The sequence below is a fragment of the Mauremys reevesii genome, linkage group 10 (assembly GCF_016161935.1).
Source record: "Mauremys reevesii isolate NIE-2019 linkage group 10, ASM1616193v1, whole genome shotgun sequence".
Taxonomy (NCBI): Eukaryota; Metazoa; Chordata; order Testudines; family Geoemydidae; genus Mauremys; species Mauremys reevesii.
Genome location: NC_052632.1, coordinates 22027093 through 22039989, shown reverse-complemented (window position 1 = coordinate 22039989; position 12897 = coordinate 22027093). Strand labels below are relative to the sequence as shown.

Here is a 12897-nt window from a genome sequence, read left to right as displayed (position 1 = left end):
CCAGCTACCTTTCCTGGAAGATCCCCTAGAAGTGCTTTGTGGACCACAGTCTAGGAAAAGACGGTTACTCACCGTTGTAACTGTTGTTCTTCTTCGAGTGATTGCTCATATCCATTCCATGTAGGTGATTCCCAAGCCTTACCTAGGCGGTGGGGTTGGAGAGAGACGTGGCGGAATGTAAGACCGCCAAGCTGAAGGCCGCATCGTCCCTAGATTGCTGGACCAGGGCGTAGTGTGAAGCAAACGTGTGGACCGATGACCAGGTCGCTGCACGGCATATCTCCTGGACCGGTACGTGTGCCAGGAAAGCGGCTGAAGAAGCCTGAGCGCTGGTAGAATGGGCAGTGAGGTGGCCCGCTGGGACATGGGCCAAGTTATAGCACGTGCGGATGCATGCTGTTAGCCAAGAGGAAATCCGTTGAGTGGAGATGGGAAGGCCTTTCATACGGTCCGCTACTGCCACGAAAAGCTGGGGGGACTTACGGAAGGGCCTTGTGCGGTCAATATAAAATGCAAGTGCCCTGCGGACATCTAGGGAGTGCAACCGCTGCTCCCGTGGAGATGAATGAGGTTTAGGGAAGAAAACTGGGAGGAAGATGTCCTGATTGGTATGGAAGGCCGAAACCACCTCAGAGAGAAAAGCGGGATGTGGCCGCAATTGAACTTTGTCCTTATGAAAGACAGTGTAAGGGGGGGGGGTCTACGGTGAGTGCATGGAGCTCGGAGACCCTCCTGGCCGAAGTAATGGCCACCAGAAAAACTGTCTTCCATGAAAGATATAGGAGAGAGCAAGTTGCCAGCGGCTCACAGGGCGGGCCCATAAGCCTGTTCAGTACTAGGTTAAGGTCCCAGGCAGGGGCGGGGCGACGAACTTGAGGGTAGAGGCGCTCCAGCCCCTTGCGAAACCTAGCGACCACCGGGTGAGAGAACACAGAGTGCCCACCCTCGCCAGGATGGAAGGCGGATATGGCCGCCAAGTGGACCTTCATAGAAGATATGGCAAGGCCCTGCTGCTTAAGGTGCCAGAGGTAGTCTAGAATGACTGGAACGGGGACCTCCGAGGCCGTAAGAGCCTGTGACGCACACCAGGCTGAGAAACGTTTCCACTTGGCCAAGTAGGTGGACTGAGTGGAAGGTTTCCTACTACTAAGCAGAATATGCTGCACAGCAGCGGAACAGCTCAACTCTGAGGTGTCTAGCCACGTAGGAGCCACGCCGTGAGGTGGAGAGACAGAAGGTCCGGATGACGGAGACTGCCGTGCTCCTGGGTTATAAGGTCCGGGCAGAGGGGGAGGGTGGTCGGTGAGGATACAGACAGGCTGAGCAGCATGGTGTACCAGGGCTGCTTGGGCCACGCTGGAGCAATCAGGATTAAATGCGCCCTGTCCTGCCAGAGCTTCAACAGAACTTTGTGAACTAGTGGAAACGGGGGGGAACGCGTAGAGCAGCTGATGCTTCCACTGAATGAGGAATGCGTCCGAGATCGATCCCGGTGAGTGGCCCTGGAATGAGCAGAACGCTTGGCACTTCCTGTTCGTGCGAGTCGGTCCACTTGGGGAAAGCCCCACTTGCGGAAGATTGCATGGATAATGTCCGGTCTTATGGACCACTCGTGGCACAGGAAGGATCTGCTCAGCCGATCCGCGAGAGTGTTCCAAACTCCCGGGAGAAAGGATGCCACCAGGTCGATCGCATGTGTTATGCAAAATTCCCATAGCTCGATGGCTTCGAGGCAAAGAGGGGAGGAGCGAGTCCCTCCCTGCTTGTTTATGTAATACATGGCCGTTGTGTTGTCCGTAAGCACAGAGACACAACGGCCGGACAGGAGCTTGTAGAATGCGTGGCATGCCAGGCGAACCGCTCTGAGCTCTCGCACATTTATATGGAGGGAGAGTTCCTCCGATGACCACAGGCCTTGGGTGCGCAGGCGACCGAGATGGGCTCCCCAACCGAGGGATGACGCATCTGTCGTCAAAGACAGGGTGGGCTGCGGCGGGTAGAACGGTAACCCCGCACACACCATGGAGGGGTTCAGCCACCAGTCGAGGGAACGCAGAGTACTCGGCGGGACGGTGACTAGAGTGTCCATGGCGTCCCTGCCCGGACAGTACACCGAATGGAGCCATGTTTAAATCGGGCGGAGGTGGAGCCTGGCGAATTTGGTGACATAAGTACATGCCGCCATGTGGCCTAGGAGACCGAGGCAGGTGCGGACCGAGGTCGTGGGAAAGGCCTGAAGACTGCGGATGATCACGGCCATCGCCAGAAATCTCGGCTGAGGGAGGCAGGCCTTGGCCAGAGTGGAATCCAAAGTAGCCCCTATAAAGTCCAGCCTCTGAGTGGGGACCAGGGTGGATTTGTCCACGTTGAGCAGCAGGCCGAGACGTGTAAACAGGTCCTTTGCCACTCGTACATGTACCCTGACTTGCTCCTGGGACGCTCTCCTGATGAGCCAGTCGTCCAGGTACGGGTACACGTGGATCCCTTGACGACGGAGGTGGGCGGCAACCACTGCCATGCACTTCGTGAACACTCGAGGCGCTGTGGAGAGGCCGAAGGGAAGGACCACAAATTGGAAATGCCGATGACCCGCTACAAAGCGGAGATATCTTCTGTGCAGAGGAAAAATGGCTATATGAAAATAAGCGTCCTTCATGTCGAGGGCAGCATACCAGTCTCCGGGATCCAAGGACAGGATAATGGTCCCCAACGAGACCATCCAGAATTTTAACTTTATTAGGAATTTGTTGAGGCCCCGTAGGTCTAGGATAGGCCTGAGGCCCCCTTTTGACTTGGGGACCAGGAAGTAACGGGAGTAAAACCCTTTGTCCCATTCTCCCCTTGGCACCTCCTCTATCACTCCGATGGTAAGAAGCGTCTGGACCTCTTGCAAGAGGAATTGCTCGTGAGAGGGGTCCCTGAAGAGGGACTGGGAGGGAGGGTGGTAGGGCAGGGTTGAAGCAAATTGGAGGTGGTACCCTTGCTTCACGGTGCGCAGGACCCAGATGTCCGAGGTCAGGTGGGACCACACAGGGAAAAAATAAGAGAGGCGGTTGGAGAAGGGAGGGAAAGGATCCTGAACGGAAAGTGGTATGCTGTCCCTGGGCGCGCCTTCAAAAGGACGACTTCGGGCCCGGTTGCGGTTTGGAGGAGCCGCGGTTTTGGTTGGATTGAGGGCCTGAATAGCGCCTGCGGCCTCCGTGCCCTCGGCGCCTGCCAAAATCCTGTCTCTGCCTAGGCACAGAGTACGGACGGAAGGGCTGTGGGCGGAAAGTACGCTGCTGGGTCACGGGGGTATGCATGCCCAGGTTACGCACGGTGACCCTATTGTCCTTCAAATTCTGGAATCTGGTGTCAGTCTTCTCTGAGAATAAACTCTTGCCCTCGAAGGGCAAGGCCTGAATGGTATACTGAAGTTCGGGCGGAAGGTTGGAAGCCTGCAGCCAGGAGATGCGCCTCATGGTGATACCGGACGCCAAGGTTCTGGCTGCGGAGTCCGCCGCATCTAGGGAAGCCTGCAAAGAGGTCCTGGCCACCTTTTTCCCTTCCTCAAGCAAGGCCTTGAACTCCTGGCGGGAGTCTGGGGGAAGCAACTCCCGGAATTTAGCCATCTCCGCCCAGGTGTTATAATCGTAGTGACTCAGCAGAGCTTGCTGATTCGCCACGCGCAGCTGCAAGGCGTCCGCCGAATACACCTTGTGGCCCAGAAGGTCTATCCTTCTGGCTTCCTTGGATTTCGGAGCCGGGACCTGCTGCCCACGGCGCTCCTTATCATTGACGGACTGGACCACCAGGGAGGAAGGAGGAGGATGCATATACAGGTACTCGTACCCTCGGGATGGTACCATATATTTACGCTCGACTCCCTTTGCTGTCGGCGGAATAGAGGCCGGTGATTGCCACAATGTGTCTGCTTTGGCTTGAATAGTTTTAATAAATGGCAGAGCCACTCTGGTGGGCACGTCAGCCACAAGGATGCTGACGACAGGATCCTCAACCTCTGGGACCTCCTCCACCTGTAAATTTATATTCAGGGCAATTCTCCTGAGGAGGTCCTGGTGCGCTGAAAGGTCTATTGAAGGTGGGCTCGAGGACAATGAGCCAGCCACTGCCTCATCCGGCGAAGAGGAGGACGAGACGCCGGGGGCAAGGGCATCCTGCATCTGCTCCTGGTCCTGCTGAGGCTCCTGCTCAAGGTGTGCCGGTGAGATGGATGCTTGAGCCAACTGGTCGTCCGTGCCAGCTGGTGGAGGACGACTAACCGTGGCCTCTGGGGCCCGATGCTCGGAAGAGGCGGCACGTGATGGAACCAGAGGAGCACCCTGGGCCTGATGGAATGCCCATGGTGTCCAAAAGGGCCACTGCTGAGCACCTTGCGCTTGGGGATGGGCTTCCTGAAACAGGCCCTCCGGCACATCCGCTTCGTGGTCCTGGGAGTAGTAACTTGCCGCTTGGGACGATACCCACGGATGCCTGGAAGGCCATGGAGGAGCAGAGAGGCCTTGGGCTGATGTCCCCACCGATCTGGTGCTCTTCCACACGGGGGACCGGTGCCGCGAAGAACTCCGGTGCCGAGAACGCAACCGGGACCTACGAACGGCCCAGTGCCGGGAGGTCGACCGGGACCTGGAGTAGCGGCGTCTCAAGCGGCTCCTGGGGGAGTGGTGCCGGGACCGCGAGCGGTGCTGTGGATAGTAGGACGGCGACCGGGATGAAGAACGGTGCCGGGAGTCCGACTGGCGCCGCGCCGTGGAGCGGTGCCGGGACTGCGAGCGGCATGAAGAGCGGGAACGGCGCCTGGACCTGGAGCATCTGCGGGACCGCGATCGAGAGCGGTGCCGGTCAGGGGCGCTGACAGAAGCTGGACGAATCAGGGCCGGCTTCCCAATTGACTGGATCACCCGCACCGGCGGTGCCGGGGGTGGTGGCAGTGCCGGGTCTGACAGCGCGATCAGGTCCTTCACTACTTCACATACCTCCGGCGTGGATGGCATGACCAGCTCAACCACGGTGGGTGCCGGGGAGACAGGTGCCGGACTCGACAGCCCTTGACGGACCGGAGTCGACGGCGCCGGCTTAGCAGGTGCCGCGGCGGGAGCGGGCGCTGGGCGGTGCAGCTGAGCCGTGCCCTCGTGCCGCACGTCGGGCGGTGCTGGAGCGGCGGGGTCTTAGCCTTTTTTGCTCTTGGAGAGAGCGAGCGCCTCAGGCTTGACTTGGGAGCCAGGGACGTCCGGTGCCGGGAAGGATTGGGCGTACCGGAGTGGCCCGGTGCCGAAGAGGAACTTCTCGAGTCCGATGGGGCTGCACTCGGTGCCGAGGATGGAGGGGTAAGAGCCGCCTCCATAAGGAGCTGTTTAAGCCTAATGTCCCACTCCTTTTTAGTGCGAGGTTTAAACGGACTTGCAAATCGAGCACTTAGCAGATAAGTGCGACTCGCCGAGGCACTTCAAACAGGAGTCGTGCGGATCTCCTGTAGGCATCGGCCGATGGCAAGCCGAGCACGGCTTGAATCCCGGGGAGCCTGGCATGTGCTCCAGTCCCGGTGCAGGGAGGGCCTAAGCCCCGAACCCGACTAAACCTACTAAATACTAACTTACCACTGCTGAGCACCTTACCAACTAAGAATTAAGTACACTTATCTAAACTTTAACTAAATCTACAACTATATACAGAAAGAGAAGGAGAACTGCGAGAATGCTAGGGAGGTGGAGGTCAGCTAAGCCGCACTCCACTGTTCCAATGACCGACACGGTTTAAGAGGAGGGGAATGTCAGAGAGGAAGGAATAAGATGGTTTTGTCTCTCTCAGGATGAAATTCACTCTAGCAGAGGACCTGCTGAAGATCCTCTATGCCTCCTGTGCCTCATTTGAGCCCCTTAGGGTAACCTGCAATAATAGTGGGGGAGGAATAGAAAAGTAGAGAAATTTTTGTGAAAACAAAATCTGTTTTTATAAATTAAAATGTGCCTGGCTGGTCTGATAAAAAAAAAATACAAAAATTAAGAGGTCAGAGAGTGAGAACTACTGCACGCACCCTTTACTTGCAGCCGCAGGTTTCTTCCTTACTCTTCAGCACTTGCTGAGGCAGCAGGGAACAGTTTTTAAAGCTGTTCTAACATTGTTAGGCCCAGTCCAATCCATCTGGCTTAACTGCTAGAAGCAGTTTTGGGTGTGAACCAGGTAAAGGCCTTGTGTAGACGGAGCCTTTGTGAGAATATTTCCAACAAACCTCTTCTAGCTAAAACCAGTAATCATGTCTGTTCACATGTACATTGCACATAAAGCAGCTTAATTTTTTTTCAGGTAATGAGCAAATACTTCAAGATGATTTAGTGTATTATTCAGTTACTTCAAGGATAAGACCTCTGTGTCTTAGGAAACTATGATCTAACTAGAGGACCGCTGCCAAGAGAGCTTTGGGGATATTTTTTCTTCATAAACGCACACTAACACAAGCACTTTTAAAAAGACATCTGCACATCAGCCCATGAGGGCTATGAAAACCATTTATTTGACTATCTGGGAACATTCCATTTTTTAAAGTCACATGACGAAATGTGACAGACTTTGCTTATTTGGAAACCACGGGATACTTCAGTATTTAATAAACAACATTATATAAAAAAGGCAGATTATACAAATGGTTAGTATTTGAACACCACTGAAATAGTTATTTATCTTTATCAAACTATTTTGTTTGCTTCCTACTGTTGCATTTAGGAACAGTTGTAACCCAAATTTTCCAGGCTACAGAATATACTTCGACTTCCCAAGCCTTCTAATCTCATTTTATGTACTATGATTCTATGCATGATGGCAACTAGCCTAGGTTTCAACAGACATGCTATACTTCCTCTGGCTTTTAAAAAATACAGTAGTGTATTGATCAGTACTCACGTGTCCACCATATTAAAGCAGTTTATACCATTGTTACCGTTTGTGCACTCATTAAGGGCCAATTCTGAAAGGCGCCGAACACCATCAACTCATTGAAGTTAGTGGTAATTGACAATAAACTGCACTTCAAAAAGACTGGGCTCCAAATCAATTTCATTGTATACTAATCCTGGGACCAAAGCATCTGTTGGGAACTGAGGACAACTGAAGAGTATTTACTCTCTGCCCTAACGAGTCCTTGCAGAACAAATAAAAATAAGGGCAATAACACTGAACATATCTTCACGCCCTTCAAGACTAAATATTTCATCAAATCAACATTCAAGATTGTATCCACCATTTTCCTTTATTTCCATAATGGAGAAAAGCTTTGGCTTGTCAACCCTCTCTTGTACTCATCTTTTGAACACAAATGAATGCCAGCTTCGTAAAATACAGGTGACAAATCTCTTCCTGACAGAGCCATGGGGCATTCAGAAACAATATTTACTACTTATTCTTCATTAGAATAAAATTCTGAAAGGCACTTATGTAGTTTTCAATTCACAACTACACAAACCCATTTTCTCATTCTAGCTTTCATGTAAAGGTGTCTTGCTGTACAACAGCAGTTAACCAAGTGTCAGTTTGTTAAACTTTCACCTCCTCTTCAACTCAAAGCACCTTTAGGCATGTAACTTCACCACACCTCACACCACCACTGTCCCCCACCATCCCCCTTTAATCTCTCTATCATTTCACATAATAATTCCCTAAAATTTCCTTTAAAGCCCAGCCATTTGTCTGAAAGACAAAATTGGGTATAATTGCAATTGATTTTCCTGCAGAATAATTCTTGATGCTAAAAAGGCCAACAGTAAATTTAAATCAGCTTAAGCCAAGTGACCGGGATCAATCCAGATAAATAATACAAATCGTTAGAGTTTTTAGTCCAACCTATTTACTGTTATGTTAAAGCAGAAACAATGTTTTATGACCAGCCAATCCATGAGGTGAAGAAGCCATAGTAAGAATGCAGTGTGCAGGGAGGTGATGGGAGGGAAGGACTAGAGAAGTGTAAAGGTTTGAGTTGCAAAGCCTAGTTTACTTCATATTTAGCTAATATTTTCTAAGACCATAGCACCTTCCACATGATGATTTCAAAGGGAATACAAGCATTAATAAATTAATCTTCACATCACCCCAGGAGGTAAGCAAGTGTCACATTTCACAGTTAGGGAAGCAGGCAATGAGAAGTTAAGTGACTTGCCCAAAAGACACACTGGTTTCACAGCCAGGAACAAAACCCTGATCTCCTCACTCCCAGCCTTGTGCTTGTGCCAAACGACCCTTTTTGCAGGGAGACACAGACCCGAGACACACAGCTACTTGTTCTGAAGTTACTGCAGCTTTTTAAAGTGACACTTCATGGAAGAAAAATGTGTTACATCTATGTTTTGCCTGAAGTATTTCTTCAGGCAACAATGGCTTATTGTACGTTTCAAAACTTAATCAGAACAGTATGTGACTTTCAAGTTCTTAAAACTGGTTGAAAACAAAGTTGGTTTTTTAGAAGGGGTGGGTGTTTGATAGTATGCTTTTAGAAACAAAGCAAGCACTGGAAAGAGTATACTGTACTCATTTTACATATGATTTGTTATGCTTCACACTTCTATAGTCCTGTTTCTCCCATTACCTCAAAGTGCTTTACAATACGATTTCAAGCTAATCTAGTTTCACAAGACAGTGAGGTAGCTAAAGGTCCTAAGATGTAGAGGAATCATGACGCTAGTGACATGTAACAACCCAAGGGTTAATCATGCAGTTGTGTAACAGTGCACGTCAACCCTAAATTATTTCAGACACAAGTGAAGGAGGACACCATGTTCATATTCAATTCAAACAGCAGGGGAATTTAGGCAGGAAAAGTGCAAGTTATCAGACTCTGTGCATGGCCAGGCCATTGTATTTAACATCTCCCATCATGTACTACTTGAATAATCTCAAGTGCTCAGGACCACCACAGAAGCCCCTAACGTCATGCTGAACATCAGCTCAGAACTGACTCAAGATTGGTTCACCAATACCATTTCACTGAGTGGACACATGTTCCCTGCCCAGTCCTGCTTAGCCTTCGAGATCAACTAGGATTACAGCACAAGGTGGGATCATTAAAATAAGCATCCTATAGAAAATAGGCTTTTTGTAAAGCTTCCTATGATCAAGGTATCTTATTGGAAAAGGTAAAGGAGATTTATATAAAATAGGATAGATGTAGTTTGTATTTTTTGGAGGAGAGAGAACTGGGTAGACTTCCCACCTAATTAAGTAAAAATTAAAAGAGTTAGACATAAGACTCAGACTATTCTATTGCATTTGGTAGTAAAGTCTCTGTCCCAACAAAATAGCACATAAGGGAAGCAGAAGCAGCCCAGATCAGAATTTATTCTAGCTAGTTTAGATGCCTGGTAAAAATATAAGCTTGAACTCACATTAGACAAAATGGTTTGCCACAAGATGAGTTGGAAACACTGTCAAGCTGAGTTAACTCAACCCCGAAACAAGATTCCCATTCCTCACCACCCCACATCTCATTTCCATCTATTTAGACTGAGTTCACTGAAACTTTAAGTTTGTTTGTAATTCTGAGGGCTTGTCTACACTTACAGTACACACAGTGAAAACAGGAGAGCTGTCTACACCGGGGATTAGGCTGATACAACTACGTGGCTCAGGGATATGGATTTTTCCATCCCCCAAGCAATGTAGTTATACTGACATAAATTAGGAGGCTAAGCCTGAGGGCTTGTCTACACTGGCAATTAACAGCACTGCAACTTTCTCGCTCAGGGGGGTGAAAAGACACCCCCCTGAGCGCAGCAAGTTGCAGCACTGTAAAGCACCAATGTAAACTGTCCTAGTGCTGGGAGCCGCACCTAATTTTTTTTAGAGCACTGGGAGAGCTCTCTCCCAGAGCTGCGCCGCGACCACACAAGGCATGTTAAAGCACTACCGTGGCATCACTTTGGCATTGCCAGTGTAGACTAGTCCTGAGATACCTAGGGATGAAAAGCACTAAGAGCAAGTGTGAAGTACTATGCTGTTCATGTGACTATTGTTTGTAGCTAGGTCAGACTTATTCATTCAGAAATGCAGTCACTACCTCCCATTCATGGCCTTTTTGGCATCTATCATAGAAGAGATAGTACTAAAACCAATACAAATCATGGCATGACACTAAAACAATCAAATTATTTCCCTGGGTAAAAGGTAAATGAATGAATTGGACTGAACTGTATTAGTGGAGCTTAGAACAAAAAGCTATGAATAAATTAAAAGCACGCTCAGGCTCTGTGTAGGCCCATCCTCTATCACACAATTTTTATATTGAATGTCATTTCTCTACCTTCTCCTGAACTAGTGAGATGTTTCAGAAATAAAAATAAAACTTTTAAATTAAGAAGCACCTGACACTATAGACATGTCTTACAAATACTTACAAAAAAGTCAAAAGCAGCAACTCCCAGCATACAAAATAATCCAGACACAAAAATAAACTAAATTCCCTACTTTCCCTAACAATTGCCCACACAAGAATAAAACGTTCAGACTAAGCACAGAATGTCAAGGCACAAGATGTTAGAGAATAGTGATGTAAATCAAACCATCAAAGTGAGTCCTGGAAAGTTATAATAGAAATTCCTCAGAATGATGAATATGTGCTGAAGTTCTCTGATCAGGTTTTATTGTTAAAGAGAGGAACTTTAGAAAGTGAAAGGAAGTTTATATTCAACCCAAACGTACAGTAAATCCTTTTTTCCTAAACCCAGGAGTCTCAAATACTGAATACCTTAACTGACTTTTTTCTATGATTCTACACCACACAGGATGTAACCTTATGCAATATAGTGGGTCAAACTTAGTGTAGGGCTAGAGTGCCCTGAGGGGCTTGATTTTTTAGAGGTTTCAGAACTTTCTGAAGATCAGGTCCCCTTAAAGTCTCAGGCTATGCACCCAAAAATTGAAGTATCCAAAGTCAGCCAACTTTTTGCAAATCTTAATCTAATTGTGGCAGCAAGCTAAGGTTGAGTTTTGGCAGTCAGCATCATTCTCCCATGCAAGAAAAAAACCCAACTAAATCCAATGAAAGGTGATGGGGCGGGGGGGAGGGGCGGCTATCATAAAACCAGAGGAGGGTGGGTGGCTGGAGAAAGGAGTAACAAAGAATTATGCTGTCTAAAATGTGCATGAAAGTCCTCACTACTATACACTGCAAACATTCTGTTTTATAGCTCTGATGTGAAGAGTGCCTAGTTTCACTTTTTACAATATTTTTAATATATTCTTTCCATTTATTCCTTTTTTTAAATTAAACGTACCTTTTCCTTTAGTGTTGAAGAAAAAAAGATAGGGAAGGTTATTAAATAAGAACCCTCTTTTTAGGAGAGAAGGAATCTTTAATGGCTATGCTGGCATGACACTGCTATATCTGAACAGCTTGTTGCCATTAGTAATACTTCACTACATAAAAGGAAGTGACATTTGATCTTTATTCACTATGATTTATACTACAGCTGGATCCTTCTATTTTCCAGAATTAATGACCATGGCTTTGGTCTACAAAGCTGATAACAAGAAAGCCAGAGGACCTTTAGAAGGCATTCATCTAGCTGAGTGAAACCATATTAAAAACATCTTCTCCTTCTCCAGGCCGGCAAGAGCTGGGAAATCTGAGATGGCAGAGTTATCAGGCTGGGTGGTAAGTGGAGAAAAGAGAATCAAGCATTACTTTTATTACTCTCTTAGATCCTTCCAGCCAATCTAAGGGCTGCTTCCACGAGGTCCAAAGGGAGCCATGTCTAACCTTTCTTGGCTAGACTAGAAACAAGGCCTTTAAGGTGAGGAAACCCAGAGGACTTCTCTCACAGTCACCTTTTACCCTTAAGCTGTTTACACTATATGCTGGAAAATCTGACCAAGATTAGAAACACAGAACAAGATAGGTTAAATAGCATATTAAAGAGCGAAATACAAGCCAGGAGAAGCAGAAGAGGTTGTGGTCGTTATAGTTGCAAGTATTATATATGAAAATATTCACCCAAACTTCTGCATCTAATTGCTATGTGCAATCAATAATTGCATATGCAAATTAAGCTGGCTAATGTACACAAAAGTGTGAAAATCCAGAACCAGGTGTTCTTTCATCATTAGATAAGCTAGAATCTAGTGTTTTGAACCAATGAGTACAAGGTACAGTTGAAAAGCAGAGCCTGAAGATGCCAAATAGTAAGAAGACAGGAACCTTTTTTCCCCAAAAAAGGAAAATATTGAATTCATTGAAGTCCATTGATTCCTTCCAACATAATCATAATTTATAGTGGAGTGAATGAGGACAGATTGAAAAGCTCAATTTTAAATCTGGGTCAGGGAAGAAACTGTTCCATAAAGGACAGAACCACAGAGCTGTTAAGATTTTGATTATTTCAGTTCCAGAGGCTTTATGAGTTAGTAGCATTTCTGAATATACTTTCACATTAGCCATTATGTTTTTTCTACACTTACATTTGTTTGATAATAGTGATTTGTAGCCAAGCTTTAGAAGTGTCATAAACACTAGAAGACTTACTTTCATTCTAAACCATACTCCAGGACAAGGACATTTGGACATTTTCTTAAATTATTGGGAAGCAGAGTTGATGTATAGTGAAATTTTCTTCACTATCTCCGAGTGCTATATCCTATTTGAGCTGTACACACATAATTATGCCAATAGGAATTGTTAGATACCAGAATCAACTCTGAGCATGTGTATGCATATATATATATACACACACACACATATATATATATATACACACACACACACACACACATATAATCATATACACTCTTATTATACACACTCCAGATACGTGTTTCCATCTTCAATATTTTTTGGGGGGTGAAAACATGTCTTCTGTGTTGTGTCTTTTTTTAAAGCATTGCCAATAAAATTCCAACCCAACACACTTTCCTAAAATG

General features: G+C 47.2%; 1 protein-coding gene across 2 annotated transcripts in view; it reads right to left on the bottom strand.

The window, feature by feature from the left end:
* Positions 1-12897, bottom strand: part of LOC120373244 (tropomodulin-3-like) — a 55622-nt gene that overhangs the window by 24515 nt on the left and 18210 nt on the right. The window lies entirely within an intron of this gene.